Consider the following 23,251-nt stretch of genomic DNA (forward strand, 5'->3'; position numbering starts at 1 on the left):
AATGGCTTTAATTTTGCTAGGGTCTACCTTAACTCCTTCATGAGATACAATATGACCCAAATATTCCAACTCTTGTACTCCAAAGAAACATTTGGATCTTTTTGCATATAATTGTTTCTCCTCCAATAGTTGTAGCACCCTGTCAACATGTTCAACATGATCCTTCCAAGACTGGCTATAGATTAGTATATCATCAAAAAATACTAACACAAATTTTCTAAGGAATGGTTTGAAAATGGAATTCATCAAACCTTGAAATGTTGAAGGTGCATTGGTAAGGCCAAAAGGCATGACCAAAAATTCATAATGACCCTCATGAGTTCTAAATGCTTTTTTCGGAATGTCTTCAGTCTTCATTCTGATTTGATGATATCCTAAACGAAGATCCAACTTGGTGAAGTAAATTGATCCATGCAATTCATCCAGTAATTCATCAATGACGGGGATGGGAAACTTATCTTTAATAGTGAGCATGTTGAGCTCCCTATAATCCAGACACATGCGTCATGATCCATCCTTCTTGTGTACTAATACTACTGGAGCAGAGAAAGAACTTTGACTCGGTGTAATTATACCAGCCTCTAGCATTTCTGCAACCATATGTTCAATTTCACTCTTTTGGGCATAGGGATATCTGTGCGGCCTGATGTTTGGAGGAACACTTCCTAGAATCAAATGAATAGCATGATCATGATCACGAATAGGTGGGAGACCTTTGGGAGTCTCAAATACCTTGGAGTGATTGTCCAAGACTTTTTGGAGATCTGGAGAAATAGATGATTGCAATGTGGAAACATCTAGTGAACATAATTGTGCAATTACACCCCTTCGTTCCCTTTTTAGAAGCTTTGTCATACCATTAGAGCTAATTATCTTTCCTGGTTTCCCTGCAATACCCCTTAATTCAACTTCCTTTCCTTCCACGGAAAATTTCATGAAAATTTCTTGAAAATTGAAAGCTATTGTACCCAAGGATTGTAGCCATTGTACTCCTAGTACAACATTAGCACCTCCCATTGGAATGGAAAGCATTGGGCTAGTCAATACATATTCTCCCATCGATAGCTTGATATTATGGCACTTTCCAGAGAAATTTGTTGTTCCTCCATTTGCAACCATCACTTAACACTCTGGTGCTGGGTATAAGGAGCAATTCAATTCTTTTGCTACCTTACAATGAATAAAATTGTGGGTACTTCCTGAATCAATCAATACTAGTACCTTTTTCTTCTTTATTTGTCCTTCTATCTTGATGGTTTGAGGAGTGTTAATTCCCACCAATGCATTACAAGATATGGTTGGATTCATTTCTTCCTTATCTAGGCTTTGTTCCTGGAGTATATCCTCTTATTTTGACCTTTCTTGCTCCTTTTCTTCTTCCTCTTCACAATCTATGTAGAATAATTTCTTCTCAGCACACTTATGACCTTTAGTGTATTTGTTATCACAACTGTAACAAATCCCTTTTGCTCTTTTTTCTTCCAATTGTTGTGGTGTCAACCTTGTAGGTTGTGGAAGACTAGGAGCAACCACACTTCCATCTTTATAGTTGTGAGTGGTATGCTTCCTGGTTGCCATAATTTTGCTTTCCATTTTTCTTGCTAACCTGAATGCCTTCTCTAATTAATCAAGTTCCCAAAGGCAAAAATCATGTTGGATATTATCCTTTAAAGTCCCTATGAACACATCAATCCTATGCTCCTCTGGAATATCTTTTACCCTTATGTTCAATTTTTGGAACTCCTCAATGTGCTCCATTATTGAACGTTTTTGTTTGAGACTTATCAATTGGCTAAAAAAAGTGTTGCTTTTTGTATCCTCATAATGTGCTATCAATTCTTCCGTAAAAATTTCCCAAGTGATAATTTGTTTACGAGAGAAAATCCATTCATACCATACAAACTGATTTGGTTCCAAATATAAAGTTTCAATACGTACATTTTGTGTGTTTTGCACATTATTGAGATTGAAAAATTGCTCCATTTGTAATATCCATGTTGCGGGATCCTTGCCATCAAACTTCCTCATATCGATTTTTGGAATATGGTTGGTTTTCGATCCCACATTAGAGTCTAAGAAATCATGATTAACATTTATTTTGTTCGCATCATGAGTTGCCTTTACTACCTTTTCACCATTGGTAAGTATTTCTTATAAAAAATTTGTCAAATTTGTCTTCAAATCTGCCATGCCTGTCTTCAAATTTGTGTTCAAATCTATCTTCAAGTTGTCCATCTTAGCTTCCATGCCATTCATCTTAGCTTCCACGCCATTTATCTTAGCTTCTGTTAGCTTTTGTGACAGTGACATTTGTTGCACTTGTTCTTGTAATTTTGATATATCATGTAGCATTTCTTCCTCTTCTTCATGAGTCATGCTAGAGCTTTCAGGTTCCTTAATAGGTGTTTGCATTTTCTTTCCTTGGGGCATCAGTTACTGATAATAATGCTCTACTATGCCCTTTGAATTCCTTCGAAATAAATTTTCAAACCAAGCTTAAGCAAAAATTTAAGAAAATCTGCACAGCTTTTTTCACGTTGTAGGAGCTAGACATTGCCTCTGATGTATCTATGTACTTTCCAATCATCTAGTTCTGAATTTGTGACCTGCAGTATCCCTCTGTGTCCTCTTTCCAATGCCACAAGTCTGACCCAAATTGGATTTTCCAAGGAAGAGTTATGCGAAATCTCCCGCAGTGAGAACCTGCAATCCAAAGTTGGTCTGTGGTTACCTCGGTCGTATCCTTTTCCGGAGCTTAAGGACAACCTGAGTGATAACATAATGGCGACTCCACTGGGGACCATCCTTAGATAAATTCACGAAGAAGGTAAGAAAGCTCCACTGGGGAAGAACCAAACCTTCAAACTATTTTCAAGTTTAGTTCTGATCTTTGATGGTGGACAGAGATCAGGCACTGCAAAGTTGATCATCCACCTGGCGACTCCACATCATCTTCACCATCAAGACTCCATTGGAGGAGCAAACATCAAAGGAAAAACTTTCAAAGTGTTGAGCAGTTTTACAGCCAAGTAATCCCATTTCACAGTATTAATAGTCAGATAGGATGACCTGGGGTGAGGGAGTTGAGGTTGAACAAGCTGTAAATCAATTCAGGAAGTTGTTATCAGAATATGAGCTTGAAGAAAATTTTGTTAGATCTGTGTTGTTAAAAGTCAAAACAATAAAGCAGCCTCAAATCAGAATATCTTTCCTGGACCTAGTTGTTGAAGAACATGAGAATGAGATTGAATTTTTGCATTCGCAAATTCGGTTATATGATTTTCCTAATCCTAAAGAGTTCTTCCAAAATCTTCCTTCTCCTAGTCATAAGGAAATTGTACTACCCTCTGACATACAGATTGAGGATGATCATACTTTCAAGAGAAAGAATGAAGTATTGGCTGCAGAGGTTGTTACTAAGGATGCAGTTGTTCCATCAGACAAAGCAAGCCCAGAAGAAACTCTCCCACATGATGTTTTTATAGATCCTGTAGCTAATTACATGGAGAATCTTTTCAACTCAAAATCTTCAACATATTTTCTCTATGAAGACCAGGACATTCAACAAATACCTTCATATGTCACAATTTTGTGTATGGGAGCACATGACCAGACAAGGTTTCTGATTTCACCAACTATCATTCAAACAGTGTGTTTTCTTCTACAAATGCTAAAGTGGTTGCACTGGTTGTTTCATTTTACCTAACCATCAAACAAGTGCTGATTAGGGTAGGTAAGTAGGATTTCAGTTTTCTGTTTGTATAGCAGTCTGATGCAGTTGATGCCCGAAGTGAAGGCCCTAAGCTCATCAAATTTACTTTCATGTGTATAAATAAAGTACCCAGCAAAGGAGAGTTTTGTAGAATGTAGAAGCAGTTGAACACTAAGGCAGTCTAACCTGTTGTTCTTGGCCTTCCACAAGGGAAGGCCATCCCCAAGTGGAGCCACTGTTAGCCTCCTGTTGCAACAAGTTTCATATTTCATGATTAAACAGTGGAAGTGCCAAAAATGTTCATCTTTTCCATGCTGCAAAAGTTCCATTTTTGAATGATTTCTCAGTTAAGGGAAAGCCAAACAGCTTAAGCTTGGTTTCCCTAGGGTTAAATTTTCCAATGCTTTAGAATATAGAGAATGAAGGAGCCTAACAGCTTAATCTGGGCCCTTGGAAGAAATAAGGGTAGTTTTAGATAGGAAAGGCAGATTAAAAGAAAAAACAATCAGGGTTTGCAAGTCTAAGTGCACCCTTCATGAAGTAACAAAAAATGCTAGATGTATTAGGCTGGGCAGGTAGCCTGGGGTTGCAGAAAATATCATCTTCAGTTTTGGTTTGACAAAGAAAACTCATCTTATCAGTGGCGGAGGTAGCAAAGCAGTATTTTAATGGCAGAATTTTGGAAGCATGTCTAACTTCCCTTCATTCCCCCTAAGAACCCTCTTACTAACATTTCCCCAAAGGACCTGGGGATCTGCCCAACAGGTCCTGATTCCATTTCATCTCTGTGAAACATTAAGGTAAGTATTGGCTCTCTTAAATGAAAAGAAGCCACATTTCTTGTGTAAAAGCCATGTTTTCATCTTCTACACACTCTCTATGTCTATCATCAGTTCACAGACTTATCATCACTATCCCCTTCATTTTTTTCATTTCATAAACTCACATTAACTCCTAATTTTATTATGTAGCTCCCTAACTACTCCCCCATCCCCATTCACTACTAAAAACTATATAAAAATCCCCAAAAATATTAAATAGCCCTCCCCAGGCATTATAGCCATATGTTTGGTCCGGGAAATAGCAGTCCATTTGGGGCTCCTATTAGCCTTTCTGTCTCCTAACCTAGGAGTTAACCTAACCTCTTGTTTGGTTAATAACCTTTATCTGATTTCTCGTTCATCAAAACCTTCACATCCACTCCCCCCGCAGTCATTACCTCCAAGGGTTTAATGTTTAAAGCTTTATTAAAACATTAAATTAACCCCCCCGCACGCATATAAACCCAAAAACCCTCCTTATTAAAGTTATAACCCCCCCCCCCCCCCGCATCAATAATTAACAAAATAGTGGGCGGGTCCCCGCCCTAACCCTCTGTTTCCTTGTCCTCCCCGCCAGCCGTTAGATCTGGCCCGCCCCAGATCTACGGTGGGCGGGCCTTTTCACATGCCAACACACCCGAAGTTTAGCGTCCGGGAGTTCGGCGGTTTTGCCGTCGTACTCCCGCCACGCGTCAAGCTCTCGGGTGTGGCGGAGCCCCTCCCTCCAAAACCACCCAGGCGCTAAGGCGGTGCGCCCAAAACCACTTACCACCCTCGCCTGCGTGACGTCAGCACCACGTCCTCCCCTATGACGTCATCTCCTCGCCGCTGCCACCGTGTCCCTGCCACCATCCCGCCACGTCATCCATCCGTACCCCGGGACCCGCCGATGACTTCATGCTGACGTCATCCCGAAAAAGCGCCAAATGTCAATTTTTTGCTCAAAAAAGTGCGGACGACCATTGTAATTCATTTTTATGGGTTCATTTGAACGCTCTGGTCCCCTGTTTTATTCATTTGCTCACTCCCAAAGCTTCAAGGCGACCAACTAAGCTACTGCGGCCGGCAATTCGAGTTCATAACCTACTTTGCATCAATTCATCAACTTTCGGCGCCGTTCAAACCAGGTATTTGCCATATTTTCCCCTTTTTTCACTCCTGTGCTTGCATTTTATCTGTTGCACATACTGTGAACCTGCAAAAATTCCACAATTTGTAACTCTGCTGCGCCTCAGACCCCATTAAACCTACCGGAAACCCTTTACTTCAGAAAAGTCTCAGAAACCTGATGCCCATTTACACTTTTGCGGGCGAATTCTGTTTAAAGCTCAGCCCCCAGCAGAAAATCTCGCAGCAGCTCGGCATTTCCCGTTTTTACCCTGTACCGCTGTCCAAATCCGTTCACTGAAACTGTAAATTGCCCTCTGCTCCTCTGCGTTGTTCTTCACAGTCTCCAGCTCCAGAGAATTCACTGAAAAAAGGGAAATTGACCCAAAACTTTGCAAAATTGGTCTCTTACAGCATAAACTCTCAAGTTGTCCAGCTACTGTTACATTAGTCCTCCTTCAGCTCAAGCATTCAAAAGTTGCGTAATGGCCACTCCATCTGCTCTGAACGTTACTCCCATCAACCCGCCAAGCAAAGAGCTTGAGTCCGTGCTCTTGGCCGATACAGACTATCTTATTCAAGACTTCGTTGCCAAAAGGAATCATCTACACACCTACTGCCAGCTGAGAAACAGTTTCATAAACAAATCTGACATATATGGCATTTGGGAGTCCAATCTGCCCCATTTTTTCCTCCCTTCTGTGAATATTTTTCCTGAGATTATTCACCTCTGTGCTGCAAATTATGAACCTAGTCAAAGGGCTGTTAAGTCTTCATCTGGAAGCATACTTTTTTACACTACTCCTGACTCCATCAACCAGATGTTGAACTTCAAAGAGACTCGGATGCTATTGCCCTTCTCCATAAATAATTTGCTGGAAGAGGCCTCCTGGTTCCCTGGTACCAAGATTGAAATGATTGCTAAGACATTTATGAGGGCAGATTGCCAACCAAAGGAACCACCTCCATTTCCTTATGACCATTTCAATGAGGTGGGCAAACTACTGGTAGATATGATATCTTATGTGTTGGGCTTCACAACAACTGAACTCGTAGACGAGACAGTACTGGTTATTGGTGGGCTCCAGTATTGTAGCAATAATGCTACAACTCCTGGAGCTTCCTATCTCTAATTTTATCAACCCGGTAGTTCGTACAAACTTGGAAGCGACAGTGTTGTATGCACAAGTACTAGCTCTTGTCGCAGCTGTCACTTGGTCAGCTGGCACAAGTCCGCTAGGGCTCAAGCCAACTTCTATAGGCTCACAGAAGAAGCTTTATGAATGATGGACGAAAGCTAACTGAAAGAAGACTAATCTAGTTGCAGAAAGGAACTGAAAGTCAACAAAGCATGAAAACCCTAGTAAACCCTAATTTGACTAGCTAGACCCTAACTTTGCAAAACTATGAATGAAACCACTACCACTAATGCCATTACTTGTTGTGAACTGAAATACATGCATCTAGGCTACTTGCATCTGGAAAGACATGTTTTTGTATTTTTTCATTAAGTGGTTGGATTTATTGTGATGATGCTTTTAATTAGGGTTTGGTTGTGCAGGAGCGGTTGGAATGGGAGGAAAGCATGGGCAAGGTCAGGATGGCTAGGGGAGGTCCCAGAGGGTCTCTAGCATCGATCCACAGAAGTCTACCACGTTCAGATGCTCAGCAACCAAGTTTGCAGGCTTCTACAAGAAGTCTGCAGGGGATCCTACAGGAAACTCAGGGGTTTCTACAGGAAGTCTGTGCAATTCTACAGGATGTTTGGCCGTGGAAGTTTTGGGAGATGGTGAAGTGTTGGAGTGGTATGGGAGGATAGGTGAGATGGAGATGGAGCTGGTGATGGCTCTGGAGCAGAGAAATCAAATGGAGGAAGAGTGCATCTAGTGGGTTGATGGTTGGAAGGATGGGATCAACGAAAGTGTAAGTAAATGGAGCTAAGTGATTAATGGATGAGTTGGAGGGTAGATGAGTTGGACAGAGGCTGAGTAGGTGGATTGAGGAGAGATCAAGAAGAAGAAGAAGGAAGTGGAATGATAAGGAGCAGCGTAAATGAAACAAATGACTTATGCACAAAACGAGAAATTCATTAACCTATGATAACTGTGCTATGAAACCCATGAACAGCAATGGAAAACCAAGAAATGAAACTCGTGCATGGAAGTGAAATGTAGAAGTATGGTTCGATGTCAACAGTGCATGGATGGATCTTCAACGAAAATGTCTATGTTGCAGCTTGCATGGAAGTGAGAAGAACTGCGTTTCTTTTTGGTGGTTGGTTATGGGCTGCACCCCAATCCCTAAGAGAGATGGCAGTGAGCCTTAACAACCTTTTGCTGGAGCTCCAATAATTTATAACTATCCTCCTATCGAATCTAAGCAACTGAAACAAATTCACCATAAACTAATCCTATCTAAGCTCATGAAAAAGACTAAATTAACAAACTGTAAATTCGAATTGCATGTGAAAGTAAAAACTCAAAGTGCTGGAACGAAATGCAAACACATTACAACACCGAGGAGATCTATTGCTCTCAGGTTGGGCCCTAACCTGAGAGCTATAGCTCCCTTAGAAACTCAGAATGAGATCAAAATCTTCCTGCCTTTATTCATAAACGAAAGTCTGATGACATGCCAAAATTGGCTTACAAAAGGAACAAAAAACCGAGTTGTAGCTCGTACTTCCCAATTACAAGAGTAATACCAAAGTTCAAAAAGCTTCTATCCAAGGCTACGGCCTCAGTATTTATGCAAAATGATCATCCAACAGGTGTCCTTGATTTGTGGAGCTCGGCTGTCCAACTGAAGGTTAAACTGCTGATCCTGTAGGGCAGTTATAACTGTTGTTCCTGTAGAACAGTTATAACTGTTGTTCCTGTAGAACAGTTGGCTGCTTCTAAGCTCGGTGGGGAGATGGATTGGAGCTCGGAGCTATGGTGGGAATCACGAGGAAGGTCCCCAAGACCGTGGACATCCTCTCCTAAAAACCAGCAGTGCCACCTCATTGTCTCCTTGTCTCCTTTCTCGTGGTCTTTTCTCCCTTTTAATGCCAAAAACCTGAAAGCATCATGCATTAGTCACGTAGATAGAATGCCTACCCTTCTTCCTACAAACAACATGAATAAACCAAGAAATGAATGCATAAGCAATAAAAAATGAATGGTTTGAGCAGAGCAAGTAGGCCAAATGAGCCCAAATTGTACCAAAAATTGGGGCTCATCATCACCCCCCAGCTAAACTATTTGCTCATCCTTGAGCAACTTAGTCCAAATCCTCATCCTTCATTGCTTTCACTGCTTCCCTTGCATCCCAAGGCTCTGTGGTAGTGTCTTCTCTGTGGATATGAAACCCTGCTTTCCTGTTCACCTCTTCCCATTGTTGACTGTCATCCTCCTCGGTATTGCCTTCAGTCAATCCCAGCAATAGTGGTGGGCTGAGTTTAAGGCCAATCCAGCTGGCCTGGAGGCTTTGCATGGATTTCTTGTAAAGTTCAACCCTTGCCAAAGCTTCCCTCATCCGAATGGGGGTATGGTACTCTCTGATTTTTAAGCTGTGTGCCAGGGTATTCCATCTTCGTGCACATGCTTGGGCAGCACTTTCTTCCAACAACCTTTCCATGTCTTCAAAGTGGGCTATGGCTTGGGCCTGTTTGTCCATGAATCTCAAGGAAGCTGTGGGATCTGTAGCCAACTGTTGGTGGGCTGAGATGAGTGCCACCGGATCCTCTAGTTCTGGTCGAATGAACAGTGGTTCACTCACTTCTCGGTTCATGACCGATTTTGCTTCAGCTGCTCTCTGATCCTCATGGTTTAACCATGAGGCGAACGCCATCAATTGCATATCACCCAAGGCAATATTGGGATCCCAGGAGACTTCATTAGGCAAAGCCAAATTGTGGAGGTAAAACTCTGCTAATTTGGCTTTGTCCTCAGACGAACTAGTACTGCACAATTCAGAAAATTGTTGTGGGTCTTGGACATGTGAAATACCTCTTTGTGCCAAGGTGTTTATTTGGAACTGCAGCCATTGATCTTTTAAGAACAATCCATAGGATTTTGAAGGTGTTCTGCACTGAATTGCCTCCATGGCCCAACTGGCCATGCAGGCCAATTGTGCTTCCTTTTGTTGCAGCTGTTCTCTTAGGGCTTGCACTTCAATTTTTTTTTTGTTCTGCTTCCTGTAGAAGTGTCATTGGTCCCTCAAGGCTGGTGGTCAGCTCCTTTTTGTCTTGTTGTTCATTTGTGATGTCCTTGGAGGATGTTCCTGCTCCTGCCCTTAGTTCCTGAAGCTGCAATCTTAGCTTCTGATTTTCTTCCTGTAGAAGCACACGTTGGCAATTAGCCACATGTTTAGCCATGGTGAATTCACTCCTGACCTCCCTGAGTTGATCTTGTAAAGGGCCTATGTCCGCCACACCCTTTGATTTGGCGATCTGCATCCATGTGTGGGAACGGACTCTTTCTTTCTCTAGTTCAAAAAATAGAGGCACAGTAAATTTCTGCGGTATGATTTTGCCCGCCTCTAAAAAGGTGTAGTATGAATTCAGATTAGGTGAAGGGCTAGGTTCTGGTATATGTTCTCTTTCTATCTCTTCAGGCGGTTCTACCTCACCCTCCCTTGGTGGTGATGAGAGTCCTTCTCCTTCCTTCTTTTCCGTTTCCTGTAGCCGGGCCAGAGTATCCTGTAGAACATTTTCAGCTTCCTGTAGCCGGGTTTTTTCGGTCAACAGGTCTAACCTTTCTTGCCACGTATTTTTCTTTGGACTCCCCTTCTCGTAGGTGACTGTGATCCTGGAGGGTGACTTTTCTTTGGGAGAAGCAGGTGTATCTTCAATGACAATCGGACTGCTGGATTGGGCCTGTGGCTTGCCCGTCTTTATCCTAACACTTCTTCGAGCCTTAAAGTATAGAGGGGTCTCCCTCTTCCTCTTTCCTTTTGGCTTAGGTGGCGTGCTGAGGCCAGCTAATACAGCTGCTGCCTCCCGTGCCAGAATATCCACCTTTTTCTCCTTGGGTTTCCTCTTTTCGGGGCTTCCTGTAGAAGCCTATTTCTGCAATTTCGGGCTTCCTGTAGAATCCTTTGTCTCTGTTTTCGGGCTTCCTGTAGAAGCCTGCTTCTCAATGATCTTTGGGCTTCCTGTAGAAGCCTTGGTCTTTGCTTTTGGGCTTCCTGTAGAAGCCTGCTTCTCAATGATCTTCGAGCTTCCTGTAGAAGCCTTGGTCTTTGCTTTTGGGCTTCCTGTAGAAGCCTGTTTTTGCTTTCCTGTAGAGACAGGTGTCTCCACCTCTGCTTGCTTGCTTGCCTGAGTTTTGATTTTTGCTTTGGTTGCAGGTGCTGTTGAGGTACTTGGGCTGACGTGGACCACCTCAGCTTTGTCCATTCTGCTCTTCATCCTCTTTTCCTTTGCTGACAGGATAGGTGTGCCACCTTTTTCTTTGTCCTCCTTTCCCTCATGCTTCTTCCTTTGTTCTCTCTTCTGAACTGATGTCGGGGTCTCTTGACCTTCTTCCCTCTGTTCCTCGGCCACTACTTCGTGTTCCTCACTGCTGGAGGAACCCGTTTCTTCGATCAACATCTTAATGTCCCCATCTTTTGTCAAATTCCGGAAGGATTCCCATGAGAGGGGTACCTTATATGAATGCAATGCATCCTCCACCAGAAGCTTGATCAACCCATGGTGGGCTATTTGATCTGGTATTCCCTCTTTCAGCTTTGTAGCACACTCCATTAGAGACTGCAGGAGGTAATAAGGGATGCTCAGTTTTTGTTCTACAGGAAGGTCAATTCGGTGCCTCAATTCAGTGAGCAGCCGAAAGTGATATGCATACACGATGCTGAAACGACCTTCACAAGTAATATATTTCATGATTTGGAAACTGACTTCATTCCAAGGTGGCAACAGGCTCGTTCTTCGCACCCCATTTTTTTCCTCCGAGAATTCTTCCTCAGGTGGAAAGAATTCTTTCTTTGCCTGCTGACTCAGCTTTCTCTCCTCTTTATCCCACGGCAGACCCATAGGAAGTTCTGTGATCCGACTGATATGTTCTGGGGTGAGCTTGAGGCTTAGACCTCTGAAGTTCACTGTGGCCAGTGTCTGGGATTTAGGCTTCAGAGCCTGCAAGAATTCTTCGGCCACTTCATCATCGTAACCCTGCAGCTTATCACAAAAAGGCATCCATTGTGCTCTGGTGAAGAGCTCTACCACTGCCGGGTTTTCCCTTAATTTGGTTGAATCAGTGGGTTCCCGTCTTATAAACCCACCCGGCATGATGAACACGGTCGTTTTAATTAAAGGTGGCAAATGCAAAAGAGATTTGGTCTATTAAGGCAAAGCATGCATATAATCCACAAAATTCAACACAGTCTACCTAAACTGACATCCTGTAGAACGACAGCATAGGCACAGCAAACAACAATTCCACCAATATCTTTATGACCCGACTGTGGACGATGGTCTTGCCACTTCTACTAACCAGTTGCATGAAGAGTTCAGGGTTACCTCTTTAATTGGCCACCTTTTTCGTGAGGCACCCATTTCCCTGTAGAAGACTGCGTTCCTGTAGACTGCGTTCCTGTAGAACTGCGTTCCTGTAGAACTGCGTTCCTGTAGAAGTGCGTTCCTTTAGAAGCAGTGCGCAATTCTCGGGGAGGACTGTAGTTGGCCCGCGCTCGAGGTGTGCTTTACCGGCGTTCTGGTAGCCAACAGCTCGGCGTATCAAAGTGCAGAGGAGATCAGAATAGCCACCCGAGTTTGAAGTGTTGGATGATAAATGCATGCGCATGATCTAGTCGATTAGATTTTGAATCGGCGCAATCCGTGGCGCGGGGGATGAGCTGTCCCCGCCAGACCGTTGGGCGACGTCATCCATCATCCGCCTGCGTATTCACTTGCTGTCGCATCCATTCCCACAGATTTGCCGCCGCCTTTTCCTGTTAAACTCATGCTCTGACGAGAGTGTTCTCACGTGCGTGCCGTTCATTCTCTTTGTCGTGGCCGCCACCCAAACATCCAATTACACTTTAACTAGCCGACGTGGCCGGTCGACTGGCCATACGGCCGCTCAACCATTCAATTTTACGCTATGCAAAGGATTTCAAAGTAAAATTCATGCGATTTGATGGAAGGAAGGGTGGAGACACTTACCTGCGTGGCTGCACACGATTTTTCCAGTTCTTGGACGATGGTGAGTGGATCTACCTGCTGCATGCGACTTACACAGACCCGGAGGCTCGTGGTTACAGGCTGCCAACAATGGAGTGGATGTTTTGCTTACATGCGCCCGCGTTTTATTTCAGATGGCGGTGCTGTGAATGGTATCCACTCGAGCAGGTTGAACTGTTACAGGATTCCCGCGAGGTGTCTCGTAACAGTCCTTTCTCCTTGGGTGCATGCTGCACGACAGAGGTGTTGGCCTTTCAATCACGTTCACGGAGCTCTTGATGCCTGCGGTATGAGATCCCAGCATTTGTTTAACTTTGAAAATGGCTTTTCCCGCGAGAACTCATCGATCTTCTTTGTTTGTGCAGGGAACTTGGTCGCATGTCGACAAGGATGGTGGAGCAAGGTGACAGCAATGTGCAAGGGTGCCAACAGAGGCTTGCATGCATCCAAACCAATCCATAGTCACTAATTCTCCTTTTAAGATGAATTCTGGCCGTCCAAAACTCCTACAAGAAGTTTCCTGTAGAACACAGAGCTTCCTGTAGAAAGTTCGGCCTTCCTGTAGAAAGTCTGTACTTTCCTGTAGAAAATCCGCGCCTTCCTGTAGAAAGACTGCATCTTCCTGTAGAAAGACAGCATCTTCCTGTAGAAGATTCAAACCATGATAAAATTGCACATACCTTGAAAAAACATGGGTACCCTTGGAGGAGGTGCTGGTGAGGTTCCTTGACAGCATGGTAAGGACCCTTGGCTTTGAGTTGAAGGCTTCCTCTCCTCCATAGAACATCTGCAACCTGCATGCAATTTTACCATATTTTGCTTATTGTTTTTTTTTTTTTTTTTTCTTTTTTTTTTTTTTGAAAGATAACAGGGGCGCCTCAAAGAGGTTTTCACCCGTGCCATCTGCCCTGAGCGCCTCAGAGAGGTTTTCACTCAAGGATCTTTTCACCTTTTCTCTTTTTTTTTTTTTGAAAGACAATAGGGGCGCCTCAATGAGGTTTTCATCCCTACTACCTGCCTTGGGCGCCTCAGAGAGGTTTTCACCCAAGGATCTTTATTTATTTTTCTTTTTTTTTTTTTTTTTTTTTTTTTTTCTTTTTTTTTCTTTTTTTTCTCTTTTTTTTCAGGGTATGCCAGAGGCAGAGGCAGAACCCTTCTCTATGACCAATACAGATTTCTCTATAGTTTTGATGAACTCTTGTTTTGAGAGAGGTCTCCTGTAGATCTTCAAACGATGCCCATTGACATGCATGGGAATGGCTTCCTCATCAATGGTTCGAATGAGGACAGATCCATTGTCATGGCATTTCTCCACTGCATATGGTCCTAGCCATCTGGTTCTCAGCTTCCCCTTGAAATCTTTGTATCTGGAGTCATACAACAAAGCCCAATCTCCTGGCTGAAATTGCTTGTCATGGAGATGTTGGTCATGCCACACCTTTCTCTAAAGTTGAACCACTTCTGAGTGAAGGAGGGCTTGCATTCGGTGCTCATCTAGGCCATTCAGCTGCAGTAGCCTTTCTTGTTGTGCATGGCTGAGATCTAGGTCCAGCTGAGCTGCCATCCTCAATGTGTTGTACTCAAACTCAATGGACAGCAAAGCTTTCTTCCCATAGACCAGCTCATACGGTGTGAAGCCGGTGGTGGTCTTCCAAGTGGTGTTGTAAGCCCATGTGGCTTCAACCAGGCGATCTGCCCAGTCCTTTCTGCTGCTGCTCACCACTTTAGTCAAGATCCCTTCTAGTGCTCTATTGGTGACTTCCACCTGCCCATTTGCTTGAGGGTGATAAGGGGTGGAAGTCCTATGCTTGATCTTGTGATGAGCCAGGAGATCTTCAACCAGGTTGGAGGTGAACTGGCTCCCTTGATCAGTGACTAGCTCTCTTGGATAGCCAAACTTATAGAAGATGTTTTCTCTTAGGAACTCGGCCACCTTTTCTTCTGTTGCTGCTTTGATTGCTTTGGTCTCAGCCCACTTTGTCAAATAGTCAGTACACACAATGATGTAAGTCCTTTGCCTCGAAGAGGGGTTGATTGGGCCCACAAAGTCCATGCCCCACTTCTCAAATGGCTCAAGAGTCACTTGAGGTTGGAGAGGCATCTCATCCCTTTGGGTCGGTTTCCCCATTCTTTGGCATTGGTCACACTGACTGACATATCTTCTGACATCTTGATGAAGTGTGGGCCAATAGTAGCCTGCCTGCAAGATCTTGAAGGCAGTTCTCTTTGCTGCAAAATGTCCTCCATAAGGCCCATCATGACAAGTGAGGAGGATATCAAAGACTTCCTCCTCCCTTACACAACGCCTTAAGATCTGATCGGGGCCAAGCTTGAACAGATTGCCCCCGATCCAAGTAAATGAGGCACTTTTTCTGATGATTCTGCTCTTCTCTCTGGAAGATAGGTGTGGAGGGAACTGTGCTGAAACAAGATAGTTTGCTATATCAGCAAACCATGGAGAGAGTACTGAAATAGCAAACAGATGTTCATCAGGCATCTGGTCGTCCACTGTTCCATCCTCATCTGCAGACAAATCCAATCTAGATAAAAAGTCAGCAACAACATTTTCTCTACCTGGTTTGTCAACAATGGTCAAATCAAACTGCTGCAATAAAAGTAACCATCTAATAATACGAGCATTCACATCTGGTTTATTCATCAAATATCTAATAGCAGCATGGTCAGTATGTACAAAGGTCTGGTAACCAGTAATATAATGTCGGAACTTGTTCAATGCATGGACCACAGCCAAGAATTCTTTCTCAGTTACAGTGTAATTCAGCTCAGCTTTGGACAAGTTTTTGCTAACAAAGTAAATGGCATATGGAAGTTTCTGCTCAACTTGTCCTAAAGCTGCACCTATGGCTTTGTTCGAGGCATCAGTGTGGATGTGGAAAGGTAGGGCCCAGTTTGGACCTCTCAGGATTGGGGCTGACACCAACTTGTCCTTTAACTCATTTAAAGCCCTCTGACAATCGTCAGTCCAATTAAACTCCACATCTTTTGCCAACAGGCCAAACAATGGCGAGGCTAGCTTGCTGAAATCTTTAATGAATCTCCGGTAGTATCCTGCTAACCCCAAGAAACTCCGGACATCCCTGACCTTTTGAGGAGGTGGAACCCTCTTGATGAGAGCAATTTTGTTAGGATCCACCTGCAATCCTTGGCAAGAAATGGTATGGCCTAGCACGGTCCCTTCAGTCATTAGGAATTCACATTTTTCAGGACTAAGGGACAAGTTCATCTCGGTGCATTTGGTTAGGACTTTTCCCAGGTTGGACAATGCTTCCTGGAAGTTGGCCCCATAAGGAGTAAAGTCATCCATATAGATTTCTACTGCATCATGGACCAGCTCCGAGAAGATGCTCAGGACAGCTCTCTGAAAGGTAGCAGGAGCATTGCATAGCCCAAAGGGAAGGACTCGATAAGCAAAGGTACCCCAAGGACAAGTGAAGGTGGTCTTATCTTGGTCTTCCGGGCTGATTTGGATTTGGTTGTACCCGCTAAACCCATCCAGGAAAGAGAAGAACTTCTTTCCTGCCAGTCCATCCAACACTTGATCTATGAAAGGTAGAGGGAAATGGTCCTTCTTGGTAGCTTTGTTCAGTTCTCGGTAGTCCACACAGATTCTCCATTTCCCATTTTTCTTGGGAACCAACACTAGAGGGGACACCCATTCACTATCTGAGATGGGGTAGATGAATCCGGCATCCAACAGTTTTTGCAATTCTTCCTTGACAATGTCCTTAAGGGCTGGATTCATTCTCCTCTGAGGTTGCCTAACCGGTTTACAATCCTCTTTTATGTATATATGATGGGTACAGACCGAAGGATGGACTCCTTTCATTTCCTTATAGCTCCAAGCAAAAGCATCTAGGTGATTGGCCAACAGGCTACACAGCTCCTTTTCCTGGGAAGGAGATAGGGAGGAGCTGATCTTCAATGCTTTCTCAGGGCCGAACTCCACATTCTTGACTCTAGGAGTAACAGGGTTGGTTGTACACAGATCCACTAGGGTGCTAGCTTGGGCATCCTCCACCAATTTCTCTAAGGGTAGTGCACTGGAAGGTGGATTCTGGATCAAGGTCTCGATCAAGTCATCCTCGGTTGGGGGGTCTCTTCTAGTGGTATCTAAGGTGCACAGAGGTGCTGAGTACACCTCGTCTTCCTCTCCTTCTTCCAACCAGAGTGGTAAGTCCTGCTCTAAGGAGGGTTGGGCAGGAGGGTATAGGACTAGCTGCTTGGACATGGGACCATTTTTGATGGTCATGTTTCCTGCATGACAACTTATGTAAGCATCTGCAGTAGCTAACCAAGGCCTTCCCAAAATGAGAGGATATCCAGTAAGCTTGGCCTTTGGTTGCAAAACCAGGAAGTCTGCAGGGTATTCCCAAGAGTCAATAGAGACCAAGACATCCTCCACAATCCCTTCGGGAGTCACGGTGGAGCGATCTGCTAATTGCAGTACTGTCGAGGTCTTCCTCAAGGAACCCTGAAGATTAAGCTTAAGCATGGTATCCCTGGTCATCACATTAATGGCAGCCCCCAGATCGATCAAGGTGTGAGGTATAATGGTGCCATTGATGTGAACATCTACTACAGGACTTCCAGGATCTAGGTACTTTGGGCAGATGACTTGTCCTAACATAAGGTCAGACAGTTGTCCTATGACATTGATAGTTGAGGCATCTTTCTTCCGTCTGCCTGGGTGTTTGAAACACTTCTCCTTAACCAGCTTGTTGTATATTGGCACATCCTTGATGGCTTGGAGAAGTGGTATTTTTACACACAACTGCTTGAGCTCACCCAGAAGCTCATCCTCCTCTGGGTTGGGTTGTGTGGTGGCTGTTAGTCTCTCAGGAAAGGGTGGAATAGTCTTTGGTTCACTTTCCTGTTTATCTTCCTCATCCTCTGGGGGAGGAGGTTGGCGATCTGGTAGAGTCTTTCCAGATCGAAGATTGATCTCCTGGATCTCCACAGCATAGGTAGGGCATGAGGTTTCCCTAGTGTATACCTGTTGGGCCTGTCTATTGTTGGGGTTCGGGTTCGGTTGAGCAGGCATTTGAGGCTGCCTTGGAGGAGCAGGAGGTAATGTCTGAGGTTGAACTGGTGGTGGAGGCAAGATGGCAGGAGGAGTGTTGTATTGGGGCCTCCACCCCGACTGAGGTGCATTCCATTGAGGCTGTGGCTGGGCATGTGAGTGATATGAATGAGAAGTAGGTTGAGTGGGGTACTGAGGTGGATAAGACCATGGAGGAGGCATGGACCATGAAGGATGAGCAGGGGGACCCCAGGAAGGCATAGGAGTCGATTGGTTGGGGCTGTAATAAGCTTGAGATGCCCCTTGCATCCCCTGCTGATAAGGTCTAGATCCCTGTGGCCTCCTTTGGTTGAGGTAATAGAGAGGCTCTGTGGGAGCTTCTGTCCCTTGGTACATGGCCTTAAACCCAGGTAAGGTTGGACACTGATTTGTGGGATGGTCCTCCTCACAAACGAAACACACTTCAATCGAATGCAATGGACATTCGTTCTTAGGGTGCCTCCTTGTGCACCTGGGGCAGAAGACAGCCAAGGCTCTCTCAGCCTCTTCTTTCTTTTGCTGAATCCTGAATGTGTCAAGCTGCATGGCAATGGTTTGTCTCACCTCACTCTTAAGATCTTCTAATTGATTTGCAAGCTCATGTTTGGAGAAAGGGACACTAGTTGAGAGGTGGTTTCCTCTACCTCGTTTCCGAGCTGCCCTGGAGTGGTTTCTAAACACAGTCTTGATGTCCTCATAAGGCAGTTGGTAAATGTCCCCCCCAGCTAACATGTGCAGGGTATCTAAGAGGTCTTCAGGGACTCCTCGGAGCAGGACCAACTTGAGGGATTCAGGGTCAAGTGTGCACCTGGCCCGCTTATAGCTTAGTTGGAACCTCTCCTCATAATCCTCTAAGGACTCATCATTTCCCATGGACATCCGAAAGATTTCCCCCTTTGTTTCATTGGACCTACAGTAATCCCGGTACTTGGTATTGAAAGCTTGCTGCATCTGAGCCCAAGTAGTGATACTATTCCCAGGTAAGCCCATGAACCAGCGTAGTGCTGCATCCTTAAGAGTGGAAGGGAAAAGTTTCAACTTTTGCTCATCTTCAGTATAGTCATAGGTTCTATAAAGGACAGCAAACTCAAATAGGAAGGTATCTGGATCTTCAGTGGTCAGCCCATGGAAGTGAGGTAAGGAGGAGGGGCTAATGTTCTTCATTTTCATCTCTCCATTGGTCTCTCGGATGGGGAAGGCACCTTCTATTCTCTCATCTTCTCTTCTATTGTCAGCCATAGCTTCAGATGGAGTGGTCTCTAACTCTTCTTCTACTATAGGGTCTTTGGATATCTCAGGATGTTCACCTATAGGTTCTTCTGGGTCACTGTCACCAAAGAAGAGAGAACGGTGACTCAGTGATGTGGTGGGGGTGTTTGGTAGGAATTTGCCTGATCTATCTCGGTTCCTACGAGGCATGAAATGGAAAAGACTTTCTTTTTCTTTTGATTGCTTTTGCTTTGCTTTTCTTTTGGTACCTGCAAAACTGAGACAGATTGATCTACAACTAACTATGAAAGATGCAAAATTACACTGAAAGGAGGAAAGAACTAATCTACTTTGCTCAAAGGAAATTGCAAGAATGGAAATGCTAGTCTACGCTTGCAGAAAGGAAATTCTAATCTAGGAAAGCAGGAAATGCTAATCTATGAAAGCAGGAAATGTCTATGCTACTTTTGCAAAATGGAAATGAAGCAAACTACTTAGCAGAAGGCAAGAGCAAGAAAATAGAAGAAAAGCAACAATTACTAATACTCTGACGCTTCCCCGGCAACGGCGCCAAAAAGATGGTGGGCTCCAGTATTGTAGCAATAATGCTACAACTCCTGGAGCTTCCTATCTCTAATTTTATCAACCCGATAGTTCGTACAAACTTGGAAGCGACGGTGTTGTATGCACAAGTACTAGCTCTTGTCGCAGCTGTCACTTGGTCAGCTGGCACAAGTCCGCTAGGGCTCAAGCCAACTTCTATAGGCTCACAGAAGAAGCTTTATGAATGATGGACGAAAGCTAACTGAAAGAAGACTAATCTAGTTGCAGAAAGGAACTGAAAGTCAACAAAGCATGAAAACCCTAGTAAACCCTAATTTGACTAGCTAGACCCTAACTTTGCAAAACTATGAATGAAACCACTACCACTAATGCCATTACTTGTTGTGAACTGAAATACATGCATCTAGGCTACTTGCATCTGGAAAGACATGTTTTTGTATTTTTTCATTAAGTGGTTGGATTTATTGTGATGATGCTTTTGATTAGGGTTTGGTTGTGCAGGAGCGGTTGGAATGGGAGGAAAGCATGGGCAAGGTCAGGATGGCTAGGGGAGGTCCCAGAGGGTCTCTATCATCGATCCACAGAAGTCTACCACGTTCGGATGCTCAGCAACCGAGTTTGCAGGCTTCTACAGGAAGTCTGCAGGGGATCCTACAGGAAACTCAGGGGTTTCTACAGGAAGTCTGTGCAATTCTACAGGATGTTTGGCCGTGGAAGTTTTGGGAGATGGTGAAGTGTTGGAGTGGTATGGGAGGATAGGTGAGATGGAGATGGAGCTGGTGATGGCTCTGGAGCAGAGAAATCAAATGGAGGAAGAGTGCATCTAGTGGGTTGATGGTTGGAAGGATGGGATCAACGAAAGTGTAAGTAAATGGAGCTAAGTGATTAATGGATGAGTTGGAGGGTAGATGAGTTGGACAGAGGCTGAGTAGGTGGATTGAGGAGAGATCAAGAAGAAGAAGAAGGAAGTGGAATGATAAGGAGCAGCGTAAATGAAACAAATGACTTATGCACCCAAAAACGAGAAATTCATTAACCTATGATAACTGTGCTATGAAACCTATGAACAGCAATGGAAAACCAAGAAATGAAACTCGTGCATGGAAGTGAAATGTAGAAGTATGGTTCGATGTCAACAGTGCATGGATGGATCTTCAACGACAATGTCTATGTTGCAGCTTGCATGGAAGTGAGAAGAACTGCGTTTCTTTTTGGTGGTTGGTTATGGGCTGCACCCCAATCCCTAAGAGAGATGGCAGTGAGCCTTAACAACCTTTTGCTGGAGCTCCAATAATTTATAACTATCCTCCTATCGAATCTAAGCAACTGAAACAAATTCACCATAAACTAATCCTATCTAAGCTCATGAAAAAGACTAAATTAACAAACTGTAAATTCGAATTGCATGTGAAAGTAAAAACTCAAAGTGCTGGAACGAAATGCAAACACATTACAACACCGAGGAGATCTATTGCTCTCAGGTTGGGCCCTAACCTGAGAGCTATAGCTCCCTTAGAAACTCAGAATGAGATCAAAATCTGCCTGCCTTTATTCATAAACGAAAGTCTGATGACATGCCAAAATTGGCTTACAAAAGGAACAAAAAACCGAGCTGTAGCTCGTACTTCCCAATTACAAGAGTAATACCAAAGTTCAAAAAGCTTCTATCCAAGGCTACGGCCTCAGTATTTATGCAAAATGATCATCCAACAGGTGTCCTTGATTTGTGGAGCTCGGCTGTCCAACTGAAGGTTAAACTACTGATCCTGTAGGGCAGTTATAACTGTTGTTCCTGTAGAACAGTTATAACTGTTGTTCCTGTAGAACAGTTGGCTGCTTCTAAGCTCGGTGGGGAGATGGATTGGAGCTCGGAGCTATGGTGGGAATCACGAGGAAGGTCCCCAAGACCGTGGACATCCTCTCCTAAAAACCAGCAGTGCCACCTCAGTGTCTCCTTGTCTCCTTTCTCGTGGTCTTTTCTCCCTTTTAATGCCAAAAACCTGAAAGCATCATGCATTAGTCACGTAGATAGAATGCCTACCCTTCTTCCTACAAACAACACGAATAAACCAAGAAATGAATGCATAAGCAATAAAAAATGAATGGTTTGAGCAGAGCAAGTAGGCCAAATGAGCCCAAATTGTACCAAAAATTGGGGCTCATCAGTTATATTGTCTTCTTTCAGCCAAGGACAGCCTCTTGTTGTCAAGTATAATTATGTCCAGGTTCATCTCAAATAAAATCCATGACCAGCTCACTAGACTAGATAGGCAGGGAATCTTCAAATATTCCTCCTATATCTATCATTTGTTCATGTTTTATCAATCTGAAATTTTCCAATGTCCTATCAAGAAACTGGACTCAAAGGGAGAAAGGAGGTCTATTGTCTTTTGGTCATCTTTATTTCATCAAGTCCAGCACTCTCCTTACTCATACTGTGAATTCATTGACCAGTTTGTCTATCTGGTCTCCTGCCTCCTAATGAAGGTTCCTCCTCCCAGATTAACCTATGAAATGCAAAAGATCTTACAGTTGTCTAGGAATTACAAATTAGATGATTGGTACCTATATCAAGACCATACTGTCATCAGAGTTTATGGCTGTGAGCTGTGTCCTTACAGGCTCCCGAGATATGTGCCAATGAGACTGTTTGCATTAGAATACTACAGGCAGCTTATAAATTCAGATTTGACTCACTTTCACAGCACCAAAAAGAAGGCACAACTGAAATTCAAAGACCGCCTAGGCCCCTTCATCATGAATAAGAAGGACGGTTGGAAAGAGGCTGACATAATACTCAAGGATCAATTTAAATTGAAAAGGAGTTTCTGGTGGGTCCCTTATGACCCACTTGGCTTCATTAGTGCCAGAAGGGTCAAGTATAGGTTGACACCCTATGACCACTGCAAATACCCAGACATTGAAAAATATGCTAATCAAGATGCATGGGCGCAAGGAACTTTAGTGGAAGAATTAACTCAAGAGGAAATCTTGGAACAAACTGCTAGGGATCTTGAAAAAATTCTTGACTTAGATTCTGATGACCAGGTAAATTTCAAGTTGCCTTACCAAGTTGAAGAGGGCACTTCTACAGCTGCAGCTTCACAAGCTGCCCAAGGAGCTTCTACATCAGCAACAGGTACAGCCAAAGGGAAGGAGCCGATGGGGACAGAGCAAACGGTCACGGAACAGCCGGTCACCTCAATGGAGCAAATTCAAGGGCAAACCCCTCCTCAACAAACAGAGGCGCTACAAGTGCCACCTTTGCAAACTCCTGCCCACGAGGAAAGGGGCAGGAAGCGAGACCGACAAGATTCCACACCTGCTAGTGGGTCTGTGCAGCAGCCTGAATCAAAGAGACAAAGGGTTGATTCTCCGGTTGAGGAGGAGGTCAGTGAAGAGATCGTGGAAAGCCCGAGAAGGGAAAAAAGCCTGCATACACCAACAAGCTCTTTTCAGCGAGAGCAAGATAGACAACAAGGCATGGAGGTGTCTTCCTCCACTCAAAGAGGCAAAAAACCAGCCAGCACCAAGGCCAGCTTCAAAGAAATCAAAGCTCAAAATGAGCTACTAAGAGTACAATTGTATAAGCAATT

Source organism: Pinus tabuliformis, chromosome 4_1, assembly GCF_031772625.1.
Source record: "Pinus tabuliformis cultivar Carrire ecotype Pingquan chromosome 4_1, CPIR1, whole genome shotgun sequence".
In the NCBI taxonomy this organism is placed as follows: domain Eukaryota; kingdom Viridiplantae; phylum Streptophyta; class Pinopsida; order Pinales; family Pinaceae; genus Pinus; species Pinus tabuliformis.